General features: G+C 48.2%; 1 protein-coding gene and 1 non-coding gene across 2 annotated transcripts in view; one reads left to right on the top strand and one right to left on the bottom strand.

The window, feature by feature from the left end:
* Positions 1–27,095, top strand: part of SK (small conductance calcium-activated potassium channel) — a 499,813-nt gene that overhangs the window by 190,328 nt on the left and 282,390 nt on the right. The window lies entirely within an intron of this gene.
* TRNAT-UGU (transfer RNA threonine (anticodon UGU)) lies at positions 13,545–13,617 on the bottom strand. Its single transcript has one exon. It is a non-coding gene; the product is annotated as a tRNA-Thr (tRNA).

The following is a 27,095-nucleotide window of genomic DNA, read 5'->3' as shown; positions in this document are numbered from 1 at the left end:
AGCATGCTCAGCTAAAGACTATCTGAGAGCTCGTGACTCAGCGAAAAAGGCTAGAAACCTTAAAATACAGCACACTGCGGCGGCCACTGCTGTTAGAATCACCCTTCTCCATGGCGCTATATGTCTCTTACTACAAACAAGACAACCAATCTTCGCCGACGTAATCAGCCAGCGATAACTTTCACTATACCATGCCTCAGGTCCACTGCATCAGGCACACGGATGAGGCGGTCATTCCACAAGGAGCACCGATCTGCTACGTAATCCCTAGTCATACCATAATTACCTACGCACGCACCTATGCCACTCAAACACAGAGTTCCTTGTTATTAGAACACAAGCCATACATGATGCCATCGAATGTGTCAGCGCGTTATCAAGCGTTACGGAGCTTCGTATCTACACAGATTCGTTTGGTCATTGAAGGAACTGAAAAAGCAATCACAGAGGCACTCACAGAGACCTGCCATGGTGGTGTAGCGACTTTGATGTTGCACTGCTAAGGCCGAGGACGCGGGATCAAATGCCTGCCGCGTCCACCGCATTTCAATGGGGGTGAAATGCAAAGAACGCCCGCGTACCGGTCATTGGATGCGCGGTAATGAACCCCAGGTGATCAAATCGAATCCAGTGTCGCCCACTACGGCGTGCCTCGTAATCATAGCGTGCTTCTGGCGCGTAATGCCCCAGAATAAAATTGTTAAAAAACTTCACCACCCCTTGCACAGGATTCCGGTACACAATGGGAATCCCTTTTTAACAACCTGGCCGATCGAATGGCTCACTCACCATCTACGCCTGACAACCTACAGGCTTACATTCTTCTGAACCCCGTGCACTCCTCCAAGCCCCGGAGTTCATACTCAGCTGCCCTCCGCTACCCTCCTGCCCCTCCCCCGACGGGACACACATCCATTTATAGCCCAGTGTCTGCTTCCTTCCTGGCAATCTTTTTCTCTCCTGGAGGAAATTTGTTTCCCGAGGCTCCGGTATAGGTTGGCCCTGACACCTGCTGTCATCTGCGCCTCGGGATCTGCAGGTGACAACCTTAGCACGTGTTCTATTTGCCCGGTACCTGCGTCTACGGCGGACAGTCGCCATCTCTTGTGACTGTTCCAAGGTACTAAGGATATTAGGCACAAGGTGCTCAGGGTGGCCGAACTAAAGCAGAATGTGGCTGAGGACTTTACCCGTTGAATATTGGACAAGTGCGGTAATTCACTGCCGTGCAGTACCTGCACCAAAAACGCTGCATGCAATTATTTGACGCCTTTTGTTAATTATGAATACATATGCCTTATGACAGGTCCGTTATTTAATAAACGAAAAAAACAAGATTCCCACCTATGCGAACTAGCGGCATTCACTGTACCAAGCACTACACCACGCACTCACGATCTCCCATAAAACACGCTGTTCCCATTTCCAATGAGTTTTCCGGTGGTTCTATGCACAACGCATAGACTTCAAAAACGGTGGCGTCTGTACATGTATTTTGGAGGTCACTGCCGAAGCCAATACTTTAGGGACGGCGACGACACGTTCTCTGCATCGCGAATCAATTGTTCTGAAGTAATGTCATCGGGAGTATCACTCGAGTGTCCTGCTTTCTTGAAGTTGAAGGTGTAGAAGTACGTTGACATTTCTATCCCTCTCACCCCCCCCCCCCCCCACCACCTTTCCTTCCTCCTTATGTCTTTTTTTTTTCTTTGTCATCAGACAAGGCAGTGACGTAGAACTTAGAGGCGCCGACGTCCTCCTCCTTCTCGGCGAGCCGGCCACGTGTCCTCTCTCCCAAGTCGCTGTCTCAGATTGTCACCGCCAGCAACCTTCTCGGGTTATGCGAACTCCCAAGCTCGTGTATCCCGGCGCGGTGACCTCGCCCTTAAGGGACTCACCGTCGGGCACGCAGGCTGGCTTTAGTCGGCAACGGCGCCCGCCCGCATATCGCCGCCGCCTATTCCTGACAGGTTGGGGAGAGAGCAGTCTAGGAAATGTGGAGGCGGAGGAGGGTTAAGCCCATCTCGCCTCGTCGCGGCACTACACTGCGTAGGCGCCCGTATTGACGAGTGCCAGGGATCGATGCGACTGCTCCCCCCCCCCCCCCCCCCGCCTCACACTTAAATATAACTATAAATATAGCACTATACCAAGGCTGCAGGTCCCGATATAGATCGTCGCTGCCGTAGCATTACGTTTGGAATGACGTCCTTGAGAACGCCTCTTTGTCACGGCTGTCTTGTGCGGGCATCGTATGGCGTCACTGCAAGCCCACGTTGCGTGCCCGTGTGCGCGACTGTCAATCAGCGCGGATGCATTGCCTCGAGCGAGAAAAGTTCGCCTTCACTTTGGCCGGATATGTCGCTTGAGATTGACGGAAGGGAAACGAGATCCGACAAAGTTGGGCCTGAAAATTGATAGTAGCTGTGATGGAGGATTGTGCGTGGCGCTTTAGCCTGTTTAAAAAAAAAACTACCACTGTAACTAAAATCTATGGCTTAGAATATATATTTACCGTGCTTGCTTGATTCCGCGGCCTCACCTCTCACCGTATTCAAATCATCCGTGAGTTATAAAAGTTTGCTGCCGTTGTGGATTATCCACTGGGAGTTGCGTGAAGTTTGCTCACTGAACGGCCACCTATGCCGAAATTCTATACAATTGAAAACCATGTGGGGGAAAAATTAGGAATAAAGAAACAAGTAAAAATGATTTGAGAAAACAAGCTGCATTTCTATAATAGCCGCTGATGTAGTTGTTTATCCCTGCACCTTAAAAAGAAACCTTCAAACGAAGCAGTTGCCGGCATTACGGAATCCAGGGTAATAGATTCGCCCCTGTAGCTTAGCGCCACACTCCTCCGCCCCTCCTCCTCCTCCTCCTCCTCCTCAGATATTGTTCGCGCATTTCTGTGGCCCCTGGAAACCGCAGCAGTGCGCACATGTGGCAATATCACCGTTGCGTCTTGCATGCATATCGTTGTGGTCCTGCGCCTTCTGCGGTTACTCACGACACGTCAACTATGGGTGCGCACGAATCATCCCATCCAGAATGTAATGCTGTTTTAAGAAATCAACCATGAACGTGGAAGGTTATGGGCTTTCAAGCTAACTGATGGAATGCACTGCATCCCAAGGCCACAGTATCAATAGGCGGTGAACCCATCAATAGAGCGAATCGAACCTGCGAAATGAAACGGGGTGCACGCGAACGTATAAAGACGAGAGTAACATATGCACTGGTCGATGACTACACTTGAAATCTGCGAGACAGCAGCAGAGGACGAAAAGCAGAGACAGCCGGCGTTATGTTGTTCTTGTTTACAGCTAAGCGACGCTAACGATCGGAATCCTTCCCTGCCTCTTTCTGGGCCTCGTTTACGTCGTTCTCCAGTGCTTACACGTGATCCGATGTGCCCTTTGAGTGACTGTCTCGCAGTGATATATGGTTTATTCATACAAACGGTCGTATGCGGGAGAAACTCACTTTAGGTCGAGCAGAACGCTAACCTGACCAACACTTCCCAACCAATCATTCACGTAGGAAAAAGTAATGTTACCGGCATGACTCGATCGACGCGAACATTTGATTAGGGGACGCCTCGAGAAGCAGGTCCGGAGTAGAGATGTCACGGGTGGCGTGCCTCTTTTCCCGCCATCCTTGATCCACTAAAGTAGACCCCAATATAAGGTCAGTGTTCCTTTTTTTTTTTTTCACCCGCCTTGAAGAGACCTGCTTGAGGCATCGCCATGCAACGCCCGTGAGAAAGAGCATCCCAGTCAGGCGTGATCAATGTGAACCAAGATGTCCAGGCTGCCACAACTCAGCATCTCTCGGAGGCATTTATTGCCCTTCTTTTGTGCACGCTGCATGTCTGAGACTCTGAGACTGACTGACGATAGACCTTGTACTATAGTTTGTAGTTTTTTTTCTGATCCTTCGTCTATGGATAGTTTGGAACCGTGTCGAAGTGACATGTTACGATGGCTTGTTAGGCTTGTTCGCCAGAATGTTCTGTTCTTGTAGTCTCTTCTTACATGATGTCCTTTCGTTCTTTTGTTCGTTTATTGCTTTGCACTGTGCAATATAGGTCAATAGGGGACAGTTCAATTTCCTTACATGCAGTGCGCGGATGATATGAGACGACGCGCTTGAAATATGCGGCGAAAAGCGCGGAGCACTTTCAAAGACTCGAATGCATCTAGCTCTCATAGGGCGGCACTGGTTTTCGGTGTTAAAATTAGGTTTTCTACTTAGAGAGGAAAGACAGCGTTGTCAATGTCTTTAGAGCTTTCATAGGTTTTATTCTTGTTCTTTTTTTTTTTTTTTGGCACACGAGAAAGCTTTCTCCAGCAAGATTAGTTCACGATGCTTCTCTTTATATGAAGCGTAAAGTGTCCGTCTCAAGTTCTGCCGTAGGAGCTGTAGATTTCAACATGCATGCTCGGTCGGAGAGAATGCGCCCCGCTTAATGGATTTCTGATGCTGTGTCGTCGTGTAATCTGATGCGCGAAGTTTGTCCTCCTTTCCGGAAACACTTGACGCGGACGCATGCATAGACCCGTAGGAGCACTAAATCTTTGAGACGCCTTAGAATGTCGTTGTCTGTACTTACACGGGGCCTGGAAATTCGAGTGACTGTAGTCATATATGCGTGCGCATAAGGGGGTACAAGAGGGGTGTTGCATAGCTCCTCCTGTTGCCATGGGTGACACGCAAGTACAGCGCCGAACCGTACTACATGAATGAGTTTCACGAGGATGACGCTTGCGAGTCGCAAAGCGACATTTAAGCGACCAATCCTTATGGCATGCAAGCTCTGGAGCCGTGTCATAGTCGTTCAGCTGCTTAGCATGTTAAAACCGCACATATTTTTCATTGGAAAGTTCAGTCCAGACTCATTGGAACCGAGGGAAAGTGTCGTAAAGCTTGTTTGGTCTTCTTGAAGGTATTTACAAAAGTGTACTTTGCTCCAGACTGCGTCAAGCCGATCAAGGACATGTAAACGAAGGCAGCAACTTGTATCGGGAAACAAGTGCATACTAATGTATTCTAACTCCCGTGACAAACGCGAAGTATGTGATGTGCGGCAGACGTACTGTAAATACGAAATAAAAACTTGGGAAAAACTTTGGAAACTAAGCAGGCCAACAACGCGAACAATTTCATAAGCGGATCTTTGTAATGAAGTGCTTCGTTAACACATCGATACTTCCGTTCGTATCGTTGGTTTGAGAGTTGGTTTCAAATGTATTTGTATTGTCTGACTGCCACGTTGTGATACATTTTTCTTTGAATATGCACTGCAACATGCGGACTCCTCTTCGCAGACCATGTGCATAAATGTATACGAATATATGAATACAGTAATTACTGTTCACGAGGGAACAAGTAGCAGGCGCCGTATTTATGCGCCAACGTTTCCCTTTTCTCATGTGGATAAAAAAAAATCTGAACCCCTGTCTTAAAGAAAGATGGTTGGGCGCGAAGCTTTCTCCCAATGCAAACTGAATCAAAGCCCAAATATATATATATATATATATATATATAGTTCGTCTGCCTAACGTGGCGTTTTCTCATAGGTCGCGAGCATGACATTGTTCCCATTGTTCTTACTGGTACAACTGCGAATGTACACTATAGTATTCTACGCAGATGTGTAAGTTGGCTTTCCTGCAGTGCGTTTTCGGCGCTCACGAACGAATGAGTGAGACATAAAAATCTTCGCTTTAAAAGAAACGCGAATAATTCATTCAGCAGTATACGGGAAGGGGGGAGGGGAGGGGGGCTAGATACAGCTAACTAGATGGCAAAGCATTGAGCTAAGGAAATACTCCTAATGCTAACGCATTAAAATATAAACTGTCCAAAGAAATGGCAAGGCTAAACCCTCTTCTTTGTCGGGCATAACCAAGGAGGCTTGGGTATATAACTCGGCATACAATTTTGAAAGACTTTGATGCTTCGATGCACACGCTTGTAGCCCTACTTCAACATTCACCGAGGCGGACGCAGGTGGCGTTTGCGCGTAGAGCCCTGTATGGTACTCCAGCCTTTCGTTAATTAGGCTCTTACAATGGAACGTGTCGCTCCTTTCGAGAACGATAAAGAAGGGTTCATAACCAAATACTGCTGGCCTCCTTCACTTAGTTCTGGAGTATCATCCTATACTTTGTTTTAAATTACCGTGGCACCCGGGAGCTTCGAAGCGATGCCGCGCTGTCGTAAAACGCGCCGTTAATCCAGGGGCATGGCTTTAAAATGCGCACAACCGTGCAATATTCAACTGTCGCACCACATAATTTCTCTTGAGGTTAGTGCACAATAAAAAAAGATATATCGTAAAGTTGGCTAAAAGAACATAAAGGCTATTCGTGTAAATCGGCGACTGAAAGGGCTAGCGATAGCAACAATTTGATCCCTGTCTTGCACGCAATGCTGCTGACGTGGTCTGGCTCATCAATCGTCGCTTGCGGTGCGAGCTGAAGAAATTGCACTAGCAATACGAAGATACTACGCGTCTTGGTAAACCCTCCGTGTTTGCTTTTCGGCGGCATCGTGGCGCCATCTGGCATGTACTTTACGAATTAAGGCTGCTGCCTACAAATTATTTTGGTGCACGTCTTTTATTTGCTTCTTCTCATGCATCTTGTTCGCTTTTGTTTTTGTTCGTTTTCTTGCATGATTATACATATGGCATCTGAAAAGGCTTCAGATAAGATGACACGAAGCTGTTCTAACGGTATTATATTCTGTAGCAAGTTTAAATTTTCTTTGTGATCGCACATCTCTGAGGCACATGTGACACACAAGACGCTTCAGACCAGTGCAAACACTATAACTTTATGAGCCTGTGCTCACTTGTCTTTAAGATTGCAAACACCTACTTCTACGCTATTTGACATTGAGTATTTTGGGCTTTATCGACTGCCTCATCGCTGAGGCTATATATACAACCGCCATTATTGCCGGCAGACTTATGAGCTCAGCATATCGACGATTTCTCCATTGCCATCAGCAGTCGCATAAAATGATCCTGCCACATACGAGATATTTTCTGCGCTGTATACTTAGGCTAACGTTTACAGTCTTGATACGGCAATGCGCAGAACACAAATGGAAACCGATAAAGCGCGGAAAATGATTGACAATGTGGACGGCATCCGTGAATACACGACCTCGCCTATAGCTTACACTCCGAGAGATTGATGGGCAACGTTACTATTCCGCTGGAGAAATCAAGCATGTGTGCGCACATAATTCGACCGGACGGAGATAATGCGCTCCGCGCTCGTCGTGAATCCTGATGAGCGGGATCGATTTCGTGCGCGGTGACACATGCTTGCGAATGATCTTGCTCGCTCGCGGCGCGCACACAACAAAGGCAGGTCGCGGCAAACTGCGCCTATCAACACGCGTAAAATATGGACGCATGGCGTTTCTGCTCGCGCATTTGTCATCCCGACGCAGAGAATTCGTGCCCCTTCCCTTCTCTCTCTCTCTCTCTCTCTCTCTCTCTCTCTCTCTCTCTTTCGCGTGGTGGAAAACAGAGTAACTGCAAGCGTCGTTGCGCGGTTGCGCGGTCGCGCGGTCGTTGAGGATAGCCGCACGGGGGCGCGCGCGGAGGTGAACGGGCGGCGGCGATCAAAGTTTGATACACGTATAACTTCCACGCGCCTCGTCCCGTTCCAGTCCCTCGCCGGTCATAAAACGGGCGGTGAATAAATTATTTCCGCATGGCAGGCAATGTGTTGCTTCACCGCAGGGGCTGTGAAAGGGCGAGCACACCAAAGGCAAGGCTTATCCGTGCGCCTGAACTTGGTCGACGGTGCCCGACTTCGGTAACGCAGCCTCTGCCGCGCTGATTCGTAGAATTAAAGACGCACGCCATGACGGGAAACTCCGCGTTAAGGCTCGCGCTCCCGGTGCGTACATCTGAAACGGCGTATGCGTAACAAGGATTATTCCCATGTGGCGCGCCGAAGTATTCGGGAAAGAAAAAAGACAGAAGCAAGGGAATTCGAGATTGTTCTCTCCGTCCCTTGTTAGAAGCAGTAGGGACATAACATGGAGACTTCACACCGGTGCAGAAATAAAATATTCATGTACGCTTTTTTTTCTTTCAACTATCTCGAGGAAGCCTTAATGCTTCACTCAGCCAATATTACGAGCAGTTATGCAGGCAGGAGGGGTTATGCAAGGTTCTTACGATCAAGGAACCACGCGCAATGTCGTTTGCATGTCTGCACTATTTTTTTTTTCTTTTTTCAATGCCACGGCAGTTAATTTTTAACCTGACTTACTGCAATGGAGCTAGCTAGGTATTCTGGACAATATCAAATTCCACCATGTTCGCGTTTTGAGCCAATCAGGGTGGTGTAAGCGCCCTGCGAGAGAGAGCGAGAGCGAGAGACGAAAGGCAGGGAGGTTAACCAGAGGCGAGTTGCCGGTTTGCTGCCCTTCACTGAGGTAGGAGATATAAGGGTGGGAGAGAGATATAACTTTATCATGTCCCTGATGGGGTCCAGGGGTGGTGGGGGTCGGGAGACTAACCCCCAGTCCCCCCCTTCCTTAGAAGGCGGCCAGTCCTTGCTTTCTGGCGGCGTCTTCGGCCATCCGGACGGCCCAGAGCTGCTCCTCTGGGTCCAAGCTGAGTAGTAAAGACTCCCACTGCTCGGCCTTAATTATGATGCGTGTGTTTGTGCGTTAGGTGTTGGTGGGTGAGGCTTTGGGGCATTACCAGATAATATGATCGAGGTCAGCACGGGCCTCGCACGCTTTGCATAGTGGGGAGTATGCATCGGGATAAATGCGGTTGTAAAGCACGGGGTTCGGAAAAGTTCGCGTCTGAAGGAGTCGCCAAATGGTTGATTGATATTTATTCAGTGTTTTGTGTGCTGGAGAGTAGCGTAACCGTTCTCTGCGGTAGTGGAGGAGAATTCCTCTGAACGTGACCATTCGGTCCCGCGCGTGACCGCGATGCAGAGCAGAGGGCTGATCGGGATCGGAAGACTCAGGAGAAATGCGCCCGGTATGCGAGAGCTCGGGCGGCATCGTGGGCGGCTTCGTTTCCAGCCAGACCCGAGTGACCAGGGGCCCAGATGATTTGGACGCGGCGTTACCTTGAGGGAGGAGTGGCAGAGAGTATCTTCTGCGCTTGGGGCGCTATCAGTCCTCTTGTGTAGTTGCGAACGGCCGTGTTTGAGTCGTTGATGATGCAGTGTGCATTGGTAGCCGCGTAGGCCAAAGCGATGGCCGTTCCTTCTCCTTCCTCGGGTTGCGTGGTAAGTATTGATACGGCTTCAGCGAGGCGGTACTGCGAGCCTGCTACTGCGACGACCGCCATGTCGTTTTGGTTCGGGTATTCCGCTGTATCCACGTAGGCTACGTCCGCGGCTTGGTCGTAGCGCTTTTGTAGTTGTTTAGCTCTTTCTGCACATCGCTCGGGATTGTGTTCAAGGTGCATATTGCGAGGAATGGGCGGGATAACTAGCTGAGCGCGAATGTTTGGAGGGATGGGTACTTTTGGTCCGAATTGGGTGGTGTAGGTTATGCCTAGGGTGGCTATGTGCCTGCCCGTGTTGGAATTGGCGAGCCGTTCGTATTGGCTAATACGCTGCGCTTCAATAAGCTCGTTTGTGGTGTTGTGAATGCTGAGGGCGTCCAGTTTCTCGTTAGAGGTCGAGATGGGAAGATGTATGGCTTGTTTATAGGCCCTCTTGATCATGGTATTTAGTTTGATCTTGTCAGTTGCATTGAGGCTGAGGTACGGGGCGATATAGGTGATCCTGCTCAGGGCGTAGGTGATTACCAGGCGTAGAAGATTGTTTTCTTTCATGCCGTGATGTCGATTTGCGATGTGTGCTATGAGGCAAGTGGTTTGGTGTACATGAGTATCTAATTGCTTGAGTATCTCCGTATTTCTGCCGTTTTGTTGGATGCGTAAGCCAAGGATACGGATGCTAGGTACAGTACGTATGCGTTGCTGGTGCACGTGGAGTTCTATCTCGGGCGGCTGAGGGTCTGGACGTCGACCTCCCCGATTAGGCTTGTACAGAAAGAGCTCCGATTTCTGTGGGGAGCAGGCTAGGCCGCGTGGTTCTACGTATGCAACGACCTCGTTGCATACGTAGGGTGGGAAAGAGGGCAAATAGAGAGAGAGAAATTATGCGGATCGCACGTGCTGTGCGAAACGATGTAAGCGAAGCTTTGTATACTGTGCGCTTTGATTGACGATAGTAAGTGTGTGGTGCTGGCGGCGAATGTGTGTATTTCTTCAGCGTTTAGTCCAATGCGAGAGTGGTGCGTTGCACTGCTCCTGTTTGTATGCATAGTCTGGGTGTCCTCGGCGCTTAGTGCACGCTTTGTAGCCATTTTGCTGGCGCGTGTTTACGTGCTCCTTCTGCATACCTGGTCAGCACGCTGTTGAGACGCCAGCTCCAAGCGATCTCATCAGGCTATGGTCGCGGTTGTAATGTTTACGCTATCACAGCCCAGCACCTACATTCGTGTCGCATAGGAAAGAAAGCACAGCACATGCCATACGCACACACTGTGAAACGATGACGCTGCAGCGCCGGCCGTGATGCGCAGAAGTGAGCGCCATCTCGTGATGTTGCAAGAAACCGAGCGGCGCGCGCAAGCAAGACCACTATTACTGGACCACACCATTAGCTCCCCGTCGTCCGTCGCTGTACCAGACCACCAGATTGCCCGAATGAAGGACGAGAGGAAAGCTCTACTACGGGAGTCCATTCCTAGCATCCTTCCCGCCATTCGCACTCGCCTTCCCACAGCAGCCCAGGCTCTCACCCAGAAGGCAAGAGCTAAGGCATCCATTACACCGGATGTTACGAGCGAGTGGAGAGCAACACAAGTGGGATGCTCCAACTGCCCTGCGATCAATGTCAGTCCCAAACATCTGATCTGGTCCTGTCCTGCCACAGCCTCAGGGAGAAGCACACCCGACCGCTAAAGCTGGCGTCGTACGTCGCACAGCAGGAAGACGCCTTTAGAAGAATTTTCGCTCTCCTGTCCTTCACTAAGGAGGTAGGCATCCTTCCTTTCACCTGATCTCTTACCCCCATATCAAGCCAAAGGCCATCCTTTGTAATAAATGTTTTCAATCAGTTCAATCAATCAAGACCGCAGCAGCAGCAGCAGCAGCAGCGCCCAGAAAATCGGGAGAAGAGGCAAAGAAATAGTCGCCTTAAGAGAAAAACATGAACAGCAACGCGTAACAGGAGAGGCGCTCCAATCACAGGCGTTAACACAGGCCAGTCAATATCAAGAAGCGCAGTAGCGCTTTCACGGCCTTCTGATGCGATGTTAAAGGGGCCTTGAACCACTTTTTATCGAAGTGGAGAAAGACATTTGAAGTGAAGATAGGCTATTTCAGAACCACTTTGCCGCAAAAAGTACTCCAATGCGTTCAGCAGAAGCGGAGTTATCGGCAATCAAACACGGCCTCAGTTGTGCTCCCCTTCCTCCTCCAATGCCTTGCACTGCGAAGGCTACAGCGGAGACGTCACCATGGCGCGCAGTTCAATTTTCCGATTTGGTGCCTATGCAGCTAAACGTAAGCGAAACGCGGCTGTCCTCAGAGAGCCGCAGTGCTCTTATCCACTGGACTCGTGGCGGCACCTCGTGGCGGCACCTCGTGGCGGCCACGGTGTAGCCGAGCGCAGCGACCAATAGTAGTCGCGTATTGGAGTGCGCTTTATGACGAAATAAAGCACACAGAAAAGAGCGAGGATCATGAGGTTTTTGAAACGAGAGCGTTTGAGAGAAAGGTGACTTCGCGCTCCGCTTGCGAGCTCCACGGATCGCGTACGACAGCAGAACTTGGATGAGATGTTCACAACAGCGTATGCTACCCGCGGACTATGTTACTTCACCAAGCCCGAGGGGTGGTTCAGGGCCCCTTTAAATCACGTCGATGCTAATTGTAGGTGACGAGAGGGCCGATTTGTCAGCATTGCTGAATTTCCTTGCCTTCACAATAGTTTTCTAGCATGCGGTTATTTCTCTGAAATTATCGTGCGCCTCGTTCATACGTAGGCGGCGAAGATTTTATAGCCATAGTTGGTGTACCGCCTTACCATGATAATTTCCTGTGGTTATCGTGTGTGTTGTGATGTACTCGTATAATGGGCTGTTTGAACTTTCTGTGAACCGTGCGTTAGCACGTTCCGATATTTATTTGTGTTTTACTCTATCATTCTATATCGTTTGCTTACGTGCTTGTTTGAACCGGCCTACCTTTGTTGTGCACTGTGGCCTGAGAGAAGGAGCAGCGGGCATCCCTCGTGATGCCAACCTGTCATACACACACATGGATTGAAAAAGAAAAAAAAAGGAGAAGAAACGCTTTTCTGATGTCAAGCATACCAGGTTTGGCAAGCTTACACAATTACAGCCATCCAAGGTGACCGATGCGCGACCGTTTTCTTTTCTTCTTTTTCAAGGAAGGAAGACCACAACGGACTTAGGTAGCAATATTGTCGGGCAATTAGCAACGAGGAGCTTCGTCCGAGGCAGAGCGGCTATCTGTACTTCTGTATCTATTTCTCTTCATTTTTATGCAATAAATGTGTGCAGTTGGTACTGCATTAGCATTTCACACTGCACGAACAGTTCCACAGAAGCAGAGCAAGTATTCAGGCAAAAGCGCTCACACAGAAGTCAATAGAACTACCAGTGTTTCATTGGCTAGTGTTCAGGCGCCGTTAGGGCTGGGCGATTAGGTTTACGAACAGCACCCTACAGATTTCTATATTATACGGATCTCTCCACGTGACTGCTCTCACAGCTCTAGAAGAACACACACACACACGCACACGCACACGCACGCACACACACACACACACACACACACACACACACACACACACACACACACACACACACGCACGCACATATATATATATATGGTGTTTCAGCTAATTTTAGTCAGAGATTAAAAATATGCCGATGCACTCTAAGACGACGCGACCAAATGCATGTTGCTCACTTTTGTAAGCGGTGTGTCACGCTATTTTTTGTATTTTGCTTAATTAAATAATTGGGGCTGCTAGATGCTATGTTCGTTTGTACGCGGACAGTATGGAAGCGCTGCAATCACGGCGCGCAAGCGGGTGTTTCACGTGATGTTCTTTTTTTTCGTATTTCGCGCACATCCGCAGTAAGCTGAAAAACACTAATACTTAATAGATAGAAAGACAGAAACTGTTTATTCGGACGTTTTGCAAACCGCTCTGCAACTTTCTAGTTGGAATTTTTTCCGAGCTTCAATGCTTCAGAAGTTGGTTAATTAATCTTGACTAATTATCTAATTAAGCAAAATACAAAATGTTGCATGACACACTACACACAAAAATGAGCAACATGCATTTGGTCGCGTTGCTTTAGAGCGCATCGGCATATTTTAAAATCCTGGCTAAAGTTACCTGAAACACCAAGGAAAGCATAGGGCAAATTGCACTTACTCATTGAATTAAAGAAGTGATAAATTAATGGCAATGAAAGTGGATGAAAAAAGAACTTGCCGCAGGTGGGGAACGATCCCACGTCTTCGCATTACACGTGCGGTGCTCTAACCAACTGAACTACTGCGGCGCCGTTTCCCCGTCCACTTTCTTGGGTATTTATATGTTACTGCTAGAACTAACCTTGGGAGTGTTAGCCACCGCCACCACTCCCAAACCTTGGCGGCGGATGGGGAACATCCTTTCTGTCGCAGGCGTCACGGTGACGCCTGTGGCAGAAAGGATGTTCAACCAAGCATAGATTTTTATGGCATTGTATATTGTTAGCTACTTTTTAAGACGTCACTACTATCCTTGTTTTGTATTTCAGTCGTAATATCTCACTTGTTTAAAGCGCACACAGAATTGATGGCTCCCCACACGAGCACGTTATGTTGCGTGTCGCATACCAAACACTGAAACTTATTTGAGCTTATCATATTTCGTCTCTTATTAATTCTCGCTTTAAGTGTTTATCGAAGCACCTGTGCAGCTTAATCACAGATATAAGATTTTAACCGGGAACTAGCGGAGTGTAGAATGTTCAGGCAATTTGTGTTTGAGCCCTTCTTTATTATTTTTTTATTGAAATGAATATTAGGAGAGGTTGGCGCCTTTATGGCGGCACCGGCTAATCCTTGTCACTTGGCAAAGGAAACACATTTGCGTAAAAAGGGAGAATAGTGACACAAAATATGACACTCAGTTGAGCACAAGATATATAAAAACTATATAGTCCAACAGTACACGAATCGCAAAGTTTTGTGCATGAGTTCAGTACACTTGCGCATATATAAAGTCAGATATTTTGAACAGACAAAACACACAACACATGTAAATAACTGCAAGTGCAGAACATAATTATATATATTGCGTAAAAATTACGACCACCACATAAATTAATTTTGAACCCAGAACAACATTCGTGTCACTCATTTAGCGTATTAGTGTCACCAGAAACATAATATTTCCCCAGAACGTCGGTATCTTCTGAAAACTTTCTCAAAGTAAGAAGTGCTCTTTTCTGAAGGCCCCCAGTTGGCCATGAACCAAGTATCTAAAATTTTTAGAGTGAATGGTCTTCTGTCTAAAAGCAACAAATTTGCTTGCAGTACTGTTCTTTGTGGATCGTATTTCGTGCACTCCAGGAGCAGATGACGCACATCTTCGTCTGGATGGACACAAGAACACTGTGGACTGGAGACACGTTTTATCCTGCATAAGAAGTGTCTCGTAAATGCAGTACCATGCCGCAGACGGTGCACCAATGTTTCAAATTCTCTGTTGTCTCTTAGATTTCCCGGCATTGATAGGTTTATACATGCGTCTATAAAGTATAACGCCGAGTTTTTAGATCGCTGATCAAACCAGGTAGTCTTGCTGAGACGACAGGAAATCTGTCTCAGGATCAGACCGACTTCATTACGCAATAGGGGGAGATCGGTTTTCTCTGCGTTATTGTGCGCTCGATTCTCAGCTGCGTCCACTGCAGTATTACCAGGAATGTTGCAGTGCGCTGGTATCCATTGTTATTCTTGCTGCCTACGCCACGATCGGAACATTTTTCATGTTGAAATTGGTAAGTGTTCAAGTAATTCCATACCGAGGAAACAAAGGCAGAACGTTGGCACCAAGTTGGTGCGGGTATAAAAGGGTTAGATGACGTTTTGGATTTCGGGCCGAAGCCTTGACCGTTTGATAAGTCTAGAACAAGGTTTAGTGAACACGGTCCCTTTGCTCAAGCCGAAATGTCATCTAACTCTTTTATAACACCTCTGTAGTCACCGTTTTGTTCAGTTTCTAGTCATCTTTCTTTCTTTGTTTAAATATGGATTTGTCACTTTGAACGAATCAGTGCCCAAATTTCTTTATACGCCTTGTTTCATGGATAAGAAAATGAATAAGGATTCCGCGCGCCGCCATCTTCTCTGCTTCACACACTTTTCGCGGGCTGTCATAAGAAACATAAGAACAAGTGTGCCGGCGTGCTTTCATCTTTCCACAGTGTCGCGTTCAGCGTCCGTGCCTAAGGAAGCGAAGAAGATTTCAATTCGTCTTCCGCGCGGAACCCGTTTTCATATCCGTCCAAGCCTCGTCTTCTTACCTATCTTATTTTCCGCAACCCGCGTCCCTCTTCATTTATTCATTTTCTTTCTTTCTTTGCTTTCCCGCACTGCCACTTTCCTTTCTTTCTTTCCTTTTTTTCCTTTTTCCACGCTTTCTTTCTTTCGTTCGTCCGTTCGTTCCGTTTATCGTGCAAGGGCGTCGTTAAGGCGTCTCATGTCAAGCAGGAAATTACGGCCTTTCTTCGCCGCGCAGTCGAGACGTTTCCATCTCTCCTCCCTTTTCAACAATCCTCTCTTTCTTCTGTATCTTATCTTTGACTCATCTTTGTTTCCCGCTGCGCTTATATCTGCTTGCCCCGGGCCCGTCCAGTACCCGCTTTTCTGCGGCACTGCAGGGTCCGAAGGATGGACGGCGCGCTTGTGGATGAGTCGTGTCCTTGTTAGTGCGGACGTTTCTCTCTGCGTCTCGACATTTCTCCTTTCTTTCCTTCTTTCTTTCTTTCTTTATTTCTTTCTTTCTTTCTTTACGTACTTTTCTCATCGCAATTCGTCTGCGCTCATCGTTTGCGGTCGCCGACGTTCCGAATCGGTGCACTGAGATCCAGCGCGAACGATGGGCCTGAAGAAGTTGACAGTGTGCCAACGGGCAGATTGCGTCTTCTCAAATAGATAGCGACGTTTGTGGCCCATGGCGGCGGAGAAAAGAAAACGTCGGTTAGAGGTTGTCCACAAACGGCGACAAAGCTCTAAAGCGCGCTTTCGTCCCGGACTGTAGGACACATGAACCAGAGAGATATTATTTGAACTGCAAGATGTTTAACAGTTTTCTTATAGATGGGCGCGACTAGTATACTTATAGAACGCAGGGACTCACAGCAATCCCCAGTTCCCCCTTCACCCGCCCCCTTTAACTACTATATCCCACTCAGCTTGTGTACTCTTGTTATTGCCGTTGTTGCTATTTTCCAGGCGGGGGCACGTTAGACAACACAGCGCGAATTCAGAAACGACATGAATGCTTGTAACTGCTTTCGCCAATGATATGGTCAGCATCATGATTGACTGGCTCTTTCGACAAGTTCTGCTGTAAGAACCTTGTTCGTTTGTTTGTTTGTGTGCGTGCGTCCGTGCGCGCGCGCGCGCGCGCGCGCGTGTGTGTGTGTGTGTGTGTGTGTGTGTGTGTGTGTGTGTGTGTGTGTGTGTGTGTGTGTGTGTGTGTCTGCGTGTGTGTGTGTTCGCACGCGTGCGTAGGTACATGTGCGTTGTTGAATGTATTCTGGCCGTAAGATCAGGTCACGCCCACGACTGTATCCTAAACAGGCTTACTGTTCGTGAATATCATCATCATCATCATCATCATCATCATCATCATCATCATCATCATCTTTTGTGTCCACTGCAGCACGAAGGCCTCTCCTCCCTGTGATCTCCAATGAACCCTGTCCTGCACCAACCGATTCCAACTAGCGCCTGCGAATTTCTTAATTTCGTCACCCCGCCTAGTCTTCTGCCGTCCTCGACTGCGCTTGCCTTCTCTTGGCACCCATTCTGTAACCCTAATGGTCCACCGGTTATCTAACCTACGTATTACATGACCTGCCCAGCTCCAATTTTTTCTCTTAATGTGAACTGGAATATCGGCTATCCTCGTTTGCTCTCTGAACCACACCGCTCTCTTTTTGTCTCTTAACCTTACGCCTAACATTCTTCGTTCCATCGCTCTTTGCACGCTCCTTAACTTGTTTTAGAGCTTATTTGTCAGTTTCCAAGTTTCTTCCCCATACGTTAGCACCGGTAGAATGCAGTGATTGTAAACCTTTATTGTCAATGATAACGGTAAGCTTCCAGTCAGGATCTGGCAATGTCTGCCGTATATATATATATATATCTGACGCATGACAACGCCAATGAGAAATATCCGGCCTTTCTTTCATGTTATATGCGGCGCTACTTTTTTTCATTTTTCAGTTCTACCCATTATAATTGTTCATTAGTTTCCCTGCGAACGTGTAGTTTGAGGTAAACTTGACCATGGCCCGAGGCTTCGGCGGCAATAGCGCGCGGCGAGCGTAAGCCTAGGTGCTCACGCCTGCATCCTGCACGATGCTGTCTGCCAACATCGTAGTTCGCAGGCTTCCATGACAAGAGGTCAGAATATCCTGCAGCTGCTTCAGGCGTGAGCTGATTGATCAGTTTTCCTAATTCAGCCAAATCGACGACACTTCCGAAATTCCAGATGTTCGTGCGCTAGCCTCCACATTTCCTGCCGTCCTCCTTAAATTTGTTACTTGATTAAATGTTTGATTGAGACCGTGTCATATACTGTACGTCATTGGAAGGGTCCTGTTTTTTAAATAGCTTATTAGTTTACATTAAAAAATCCGAACCTTTATATCAAACCTTCTAGCCGCTAATATACCTACAAGGGTGCGGCGCTTACATAATTGGTGATAAAAAAAGTTAGTGTTTTAGGTGCAAAAAACACTTTCTGATTATGAGGCGTGCCGTAGTGGGGGACTCCGTAAATTTGGAGCACCTGGGGATCTTTAACGTGCACCTAAAAGTTTACGCATTTTGCCCCCATCAAAACGCGGCCGCCATGGCCGGGATGCGATCTCGCGACCTCGTGCTTAGCAGCCCAACACCACAGCTACTAAGCAACCACGGCGGGTGGGGTTGATAAATTACAGGTGATCGAAATATTGATGCTTCCGTTATATACATAAAAAAAGGGAAAAGATAGTGAAATATTTGAGACTTCAGTTATCACAAAATAATACTTGTTCAGTGCTTGCAATTGAGTGTTGACCTTCAATACTTGCATAAATGTGAAAATCACCCTATCTCTTAATAACTGATCGTAGTTTCTATCCTTTGCCCTAGCTAACAGGAAAAACTGGACTCAAGACGACAGAAGATCGCTTAAGAATAAAACTTCATGCTTCGAGAAACAGTACAAAACGGTCAACAGAAAGCTGCTTCTGGTGAGAACCTCAGTGTATTTTGGTTGGTTAAACTGATGCCACTTGAAGGATGTGTATTAGTAATTATAAACTTTTTAGTAACATGAAATATTTGCAATGTATCTTACGTTAAAAAAATGTATCTTTATGAGACTGGCGATTCTGCTCGCCAAATATTATGGGCCTTTGAATATGAAATGACATAATTCCTTATATTGTCTCTAAGAAGTTATTTGAAGCATTTATATTTGCCTTGAAGTATTCGAATGCTGAAATTTAAACATGATAGTTAATTACAGCAGGTGCATTATAGTAAGTACAATCGCCGTTATTTATGGTCTTCACTGTAAAGTTCATAGTGTGCTTGCCCACATTAGAGTGCTTTTAAATCAATATATTTCGTTCTGCGCAGGAGAATTATATATATATATATATATATATATATATATATATATATATATATATATATATAGCAGGAAAGCAGTTTTTCACAAAGGCCAACTTTACGCGATGGTGACCAAAGCAACACGAGGGTGCCGGGGACAAAAGTGACATCACGGTGACGGAGGTCCAAGCGCTGCTTTTGTTTGTCTTGAGAGACTTGTAGACGAGCGCGCGCAAGTTGGCGAGCATGGTCAGCATGGGCGATGGCATCACGGGCATAAGCGCTTGTTGATGCTGTGGTGGACGGAAGCACAGTGTCCAGTGGTAGCGTCGGTTCACGGCCATACAATAGGTAAAAAGGAGAAAAGCCAGCAGTGTCGAGACGGGAAGAGTTATACGCAAAGGTGATGTAAGGTAGAGCCTGGTCCCAGTCACGGTGGTCGTCTGAAACGTATTTGGATAGCATGTCTGTAAGGGTGCGGTTCAAACGCTCAGTGAGGCCGTTCGTTTGAGGGTGGTAGGAGGTGGTAAACTTATGCTGTATTGCGCAGACACGCATGATGTCGTCAATGACTTTGGCTAAGAACGTACGGCCACGGTCTGTTAGCAATTGACGCGGAGCACCATGAATCAAAATGATATCATGCAGGAGGAAGTCCGCAACATCAGTTGCGCAACTGGTCGGAAGAGCGCGTGTTACGGCATAGCGGGTCGCGTAGTCCGCCGCGACTGCGACCCACTTGTTTCCTGATGTAGATTCCGGAAATGGGCCGAGAAGGTCTAAGCCGACACGATGGAAGGGCTCGGCAGGGATGTCGAGCGGCTGCAGGTAACCAGCGGGGAGCTGGGAAGGCTTCTTGCGTCGTTGGCAAAGTTCACAGGCGGCGACGTAACGTCGCACGGAACGGGCAAGGCCCGGCCAGAAAAAACGGCGACGTACACGGTCATAGGTTCGAGATACGCCGAGGTGTCCTGCCGTAGGTGCGTCGTGAAGCTCTTCTAAAACGGTTGAGCGGAGGTGTTTAGGCACGACAAGTAGGAACTCAGAGCCGTCCGGATGAAGGTTACGACGGTACAGAGTACCATCGCGGAGGACGAAGACGCGTAGTGTGGCGTCGGCCGGAGTGTGTTCAAAACGGTCGATGAGTGCTCTGATGTAGGCGTCACGACGTTGCTCGTCGGCGAAATGAAGCAGCTGCGACACAGAGAATATGCAAGCAGCACTGGTAATATTGGAGCAGTCAGGGTCGTCAACAGGGTAACGCGACAAGCTGTCAGCGTCTTGGTGCAGGCGGCCAGACTTGTACACCACGGAATATGAAAATTCTTGTAGCCTCAAAGCCCATCGACCAAGCCGGCCTGTAGGATCTCTTAGCGATGAGAGCCAGCAGAGAGCATGATGGTCAGTGACTACGGAAAAAGGGCGACCGTAAAGGTAAGGACGGAACTTGGCTACCGCCCAGACTACAGCAAGGCATTCTCGTTCCGTAATGGAATAGTTGCGCTCCGGTGGTGTGAGGAGGCGGCTCGCATAAGCAATAACGCGATCCTGGCCACGCTGACGCTGGGCTAAGACGGCACCTACGCCATGACCGCTGGCATCTGTACGCAATTCTGTAGGGGCATCAGGGTCGAAGTGGGCGAGGATGGGTGGTGAGGAGAGAAGAGTAACGAGACGAGAGAAGGCAGCGGCTTCTGCAGTACCCCACGAGAACTGTACGCCTTTCTTCAAAAGATTAGTGAGGGGTCTAGCAATTGTCGCAAAATCTTGAATAAAACGACGAAAGTACGAGCATAGCCCTACAAAACTTCGAACGTCGGCGGCTGTCTTCGGAACCGGATAGTCTCGGACAGCGCGAGTTTTGTCAGGATCAGGCTGTACTCCGGAAGCGTCAACGAGGTGGCCCAGAACAGTAATTTGGCGGCGGCCGAAACGACATTTGGACGAGTTAAGTTGCAGCTTCGCCTTTCGAAATACATCAAGTATAGCTGTGAGACGCTCAAGGTGAGTGTCGAACGTGGGTGAGAAGACGATGACGTCGTCGAGGTAGCAGAGACATGTGAACCATTTGAAACCTCGGAGCAAGGAGTCCATCATACGCTCAAAGGTGGCAGGGGCGTTGCATAATCCAAACGGCATTACTTTAAATTGGTATAGGCCATCAGGTGTGATGAACGCGGTTTTTTCTCTGTCCATATCGTCAACAGCAATCTGCCAGTATCCAGAACGAAGATCAATAGAAGAGAAATAGCTGGAACCGTGGAGGCAGTCAAGGGCGTCGTCTATACGTGGGAGCGGGTAGACGTCTTTCTTAGTAATGTTGTTCAGATGACGGTAGTCTACACAGAAGCGCCACGTGCCATCCTTCTTCTTAACCAACACTACAGGTGACGCCCAGGGACTCGAAGAAGGTTCAATGATGTTTTTGTCTAGCATTTTGTTCACTTCGCTTTGAATAACTTGGCGTTCCGACGCAGAAACTCGGTACGGTCGTCGGTGAATAAGAGTAGCATCGCCAGTAAGAATCCTATGCTTGACCGCGAGCGTCTGGCCCAAAGGGCGATCGTCGAAGTCGAAAATATCTCTGTAGGCCGATAATACTCGATAAAGGTCTTCAGCCTGCGCAGAAGACAGGTCCGTCGCAACCATTTTCTGTATCTTGGGATCGGCGGCCGAGGCTGGCACGAGAGTCCTGCTAAGCTCGCAAGAAGGATCGGTTGATAAATTTGCCACGTGATGGTCGCCGAGACAATCAACGTTGGCAAGGCAAATACCTTGTGGTAGAATTTGCTTCGCCAATCCAAAGTTAAAGATAGGCATGAAAGTGCGGTTCGCAGTAACAGTAAGTATACTGTGAGGCACGGTAACGTCATACTGTAGTGGAATGTCGCGCAGAGGAGTGACGAGGTACTCGCCATCAGGGACTGGTGGGGAAGACAAGAGTTCAATATAGGCTATTGATTTTGGCGGCAGGCAAATAAAGCCGGTGGGGCGTAGGCGGCACTGGGGTGCGTCAGAAGGTTCTGCGAGAATCGGTAACTCAAGGCGAAGGGTACTGGCAGAGCAGTCAATAAGAGCAGAATGCGCGGAGAGAAAATCGAGGCCGAGAATGAGGTCGTGGGGGCAATGAGCAATCACGGTGAAGAGGACAGGAGTGTGGCGGCCGGCGATGCTAACACGCGCCGTACACATGCCGATGATAGGCACAGTACCACCATCCGCAACGCGGACGACGCGTGCCGACGCTGGGGTGAGGAGCTTGTTCAGTCGTCGTCGGAAGGCAGCACTCATAATAGAAAGATGTGCCCCTGTGTCGATGAGTGCCGTGACAGGATATCCATCAACGTCAACGTCAAGAAGGTTTTGGTTCGTGTTTAACGTGAGCAGAGGATTTGAGGGCAGTGTCGACAACGCAGCTTCACCTCCAGAAGCTGCAGTGCCTAGTTTTCCGGCTGGGCCCGGGAGGTGATAGGCGGCGAAGAGAAGCGGCGGGGTTGGGGCGAACGGGACTGACGGCGTCGAGGTGAGGGCGAGCGGCTGTAGCGAAGGTTCGGAAGAGGAGCATCAGCGGCAGTGGGTTCACGGTGGGTGGCATAAGGAACAGAAGGTCCAAAGGTGCGGGAGTAAGTGGCGGCGTATGTTCGAGGGGGCGGAGGCCATCGGTTGCGGCAGTGACGAGCGACGTGGCCGATGCGACAGCAGTGAAAGCAGATTGGTCGGTCATCAGGGGTACGCCAATCGGACGGGTTGCGGCGAGATGTGGCGGAAAAGGACTGTCGGGGACTGTCGGGGATATATATACATATAAATCATATCGTAATAATATATATATATATATATATATATATATATATATATATATATATATATATATATATATATATATATATATATATATATATATATATATATGAATGAAGCGCGTCTTCACTTACTTTCATTTAAATGTGCAGCTGATGCAAAAGCTCGTCGGTCGTCGTTCCATCGAATACGCGTAGTTTCCCGCATCGCACTAAATGCACTAAACCGCTCGGCGCTTTTATTCGCCACGTGACTCCCATTAGGGGTGTCTCTCTTGCTCGCTCAAATTTGTTCGGCCTTAAATCCGTTTCTTCCCTAACGCTTCTGGCGGCCCGCCTCCAAGTAGCAGTGTCCAAGTAACAAGTGTCCCCTTGGTTTGCGGCTGCATAAAGTCTTGGATTCGCGAGTGCCTGTCGCAGTCCTTATTAAAATGGCAAATCTTTCCGGAAAGATGCAGAGAGAGAGAGAGAGGAATCGCAAGCGCCTGTCGCAGTCCTTATTAAAATGGCAACGCTTTCCGGAAAGATTCAGAGAGAGAGAGAGAGAGAGAGAGAGAGAAATGTAGAGCGCCAGTTCGCGCTCGGTCCTCCCGAAATCGCGGGCCCCCCGCGCCGCAGCCGCTGCCTATTCACGCAACGTTGCAGCTCACGGCCGCTCCTCCCTCACTCTCTTCCCGAGCCCACGCTTCAGCTGCTCGACCGCGCGTATTTGCAGTGGTCGCCATGCGTGCTCCGAGGGAGACCGCCAGCTGCGCCACTTTCGCTCGCGCCCCCTGTTTGCGTGCATTTCTACTCCGCCCTAAACCTCGTTATGCGCTTTTCTTTCTTCTTTTCTTGCTTTGTATTGTTTTTTCTTTTTTTTGTTTCTCGGCAACGCACTTCCGCGGTCGATTTCAAGATGACACGCGTCGAAAATTAAGTCCTGCGCGAACGCCGATTTACATATCTGAGTAGCTTCATTTCGGCTGCTGGCGTCGCGCTCGAAAAAAAAATAAAGAAAACATTTGCATACGATCATCTGTGGTCCCTCCTACCAACTAGCGTTATTTTGTCGTTGCCGGGTGCGCGTGCAAAAAAAGAGCGACCTGGCTTTGACACTTTGCGTGGCCTGCTGCACAGCTTTCGCGTGAGACTATAGTTAACCTTGTAGCGGTTGCGGTGCTCCTTCTGTGGTGGCAGTTGCGAGCCTGGCGCGTTTTGATTACGGCTTTGATTGCGGTTCTGAGTGGTGGTTATGTCCCTCCTCCGTGGAAATCTTCATTGCCAACTTACCTCATGATGAGATCGCTAGAAAAAGTATTTAAGAAAGAAGAAACTCTTTCATATTCGCCTCATGCATATTTGATCTTAACAGCATGCGAACAATCATCTTGTCTCTACGGAACCCGATAATTTTTTTATTCTGCTGATAATGACCAGTCATTATCACGGGGTTCGGTTCTACAGGTACCACTGTAAATGCTCCTCCCCGTAATTCATATTTCTTGTTCTCTTCGTTAATCGTCATGCTACTGCGTTCTGCGTTCTATATCCAGGATGCTCAAAATTAAGCTTTCTGGTTTTCTTAAAGTTAGGCACTGGGAGGCACGCGTACACCACCTGTGCAAATAAGTTATGTGGTCAGAGGGACAATAAGTGAGATGATAATTATCACTGTCAGCAGCCCAGTTAACTAAAATTAAATAATTAACTTTTTATTGACTGCGGTAAGTGTGTATGTTTGTATTAAAAAGTTAAAGGCAGTCGTGTTTCTACACAGTATCAGTTGGAAGAATTCTTCTAGCATAGTCTGCGCTTCGTGATTAAATTAAATCATGGGGTTTCACGTGCTAAAACTACTTTCTTTTTATGAGGCACGCCGTAGTGGAGGACTCCGGAAATTTGGACCACATGGGGTTCTTTAACGTGCACCTGAATCTAGGTACACGGGTGTTCTCGCATTTCGCCCCCATCGAAATGCGGCCGCCGCGGCCGGGATTCGATCCCGCGACCTCGTGCTCAGCAGCCCAACATCATAGCCACTGAGCAACCACGGCGGGTTCTGCGCTTCGAGATATCCGACTCAAAATTCTAATTCTCGTTCGCATGATTATACACGCAAGAGAGTTAGGATCGGCGCAAAGCTCCTCCCTGATATGACGCGGCTGTTGCGTGCGATGTTTAATGTAACATTGGGGTGGAGGCACTGGCAAAGATGGTAACTGTCCCCCTTCCCCTCTCGGACGGCGAAATGAAAAATCGAAGTAACCGGAACCGCTTCTCGTAACACGCTACCACGCAGCCTTTCTTTTTATTAAGAGAGAGAGAGAGAGAGAGAGGAAAGGGGAAAGGCAGGGAGGTTAACCAGAGAAAAAGATCCGGTTGGCTACCCTACGCTGGGGAGAGAGGGGAGGGGGAGGTAAAGTGGTAACAAAGTAGAGATAAGGAAAGGAAGGAGCATAGACACACAATCACAATCGGTCACTGTCGCCGAATACTGTCATCGCACAGCACAGTGACACCTGAAGCACTGTCAACATCTGTTCAGGCTACAGCCTATTAATAATTCAAAAAACCTCACGGGCTCCAGCAGGAGTATTGTGTGAAGGGTTGGGGGGGGGGGGGGGGGGGGGGATAAACAATGTATATCTTCATAGGTGGAAGCATTACAAAGAAGAGATGACTAGTATAAGAGACGTATATAAGAGACGTATACTAAGGATGGCGGCAGCTGCCATGCCGAGATATAATGGCGCGAGCGGAGAAGCCGGAGGGCAGTGCGCGTGCGCAATGGTGACTAGACGAGCGGGCATGGTCCTTGGCTGAGCTACGAAAATAAAGTGGCTGCTGATTTCCAAGTATTGTAAGTTTTATTGAAACCAAGAGCAACCACTGCACGGCACACCGCTCTTCTATATCTTGATTTCGCCAGCCGAGTGGAGGACAGCTTGTTGTTGTTTTTTCGTGCCTTTCTCATCTCCTTCCTTTCCTCATCATAGGCGTTACCTCTTCCTCCTCCTTGTTCCACTTCCTCTTATTCCTTTTCTTATCTATCTTTCTCTTTTCCATCTTCTTTGCATTCGTTCCCTAAGCTGCGTGCCAAATAAGCAAACTTGCTACCTTTCTCGAGCGCTACGTATATCACTTTTATTACAAGCGTAATATTCTGCATATATTACCGCTTCGTCCCATAGGCGGATAATGGAAATCACGAGTGAAACCTCTCTCTCTCTCTCTCTCTTTTATGACGCACTAATGTGTCACACACCTCCGGTCGCAAACACACGCGCTGCCGTTCTTGCTGTCGTGTCGAGAGCTACAGTGTCTCGACAGGGCTGTTCGCGCCTGCCCGCGGTCCATGACAAACTGCCCGTGAAATTGTCCTATTCGTCGCACGCTCGAGATATGGCAACGCCTGCGACACTGGACAGCGGCCAGCGATAAATATCGTCAATACTATGCCACTCGACGCCGCGATCTTCGCTGATTATTTATCGTCGCCCTCCTTCGCAATTTCTTTCTTTCTGTATATCTATCGACATTTGATTTTGCCACTCTCGTGGTTATTTCGGTTATTTCTTACGCAATGTTGAAAGAGACGACGATTTTTTTTTTTTTCGTGCTCCTTCACAGCAAACACGAAGATGTATAGAAAGGTCAAGGTCAAAAACGTAGACGTTCTAACCTTAGTGTCGCGGAGGCGCCCGATAGACTGCCTATATAAGTATTATCTGCCAATTCCGCCGATAATCAGACCATTACGTTCGGAAAGATATGCCGCTGCTCAAGGACATTGCCATGTATATTGCCTGGCTGCACCTTGCGCATTCGGCAGTGCTGCAAGTTACTTGTGATGGTTTTTGATATTTCATATTTTGCGCAAACTGACTTCCCGCCAGCGAGATTGAGTCGAAGGCCTAATGAAAAAAAAAATCTGAACTGTGTGAAATGCTCCCAGAAATTCTGGGTATTCGAGAAGAAGGTGTAAAAAAGAGAATGAACAGCGGGGAACGCGAGTTCCGTTGCTTTTGCCGGAGCTGGGAAGAGAGAGAGAGACAGACGAAGGGGGCGGGGGAGCACTTTTTTGAAGACGAGTAAACGGGGGATATTGAACAGCTTCCGCGTAGTTGTGTCCTCGAGCAGTTTGCGTCCTTATTTCGCACCCAACAAATCCTCTCTTCCCGCCTTGCTATATATATATATATATATATATATATAGTTTGAAAGCCTCGCGACGAGACGCTTAGAGTGATCGGCGTTTCGTTAAAGCGTCCCTGGACTTCCAGAAGCTTAGTTGAGCGTTTGCTAAACCTGTGCTATTATCAAATCAGTGTGCCCGTATACAGCGTGCAAGCACGCGGCAGCTCTTCCGAATT

The sequence above is a fragment of the Dermacentor andersoni genome, chromosome 3, assembly GCF_023375885.2.
Source record: "Dermacentor andersoni chromosome 3, qqDerAnde1_hic_scaffold, whole genome shotgun sequence".
NCBI lineage: Eukaryota > Metazoa > Arthropoda > Arachnida > Ixodida > Ixodidae > Dermacentor > Dermacentor andersoni.
This window is presented reverse-complemented; position numbering and strand designations above follow the sequence as displayed.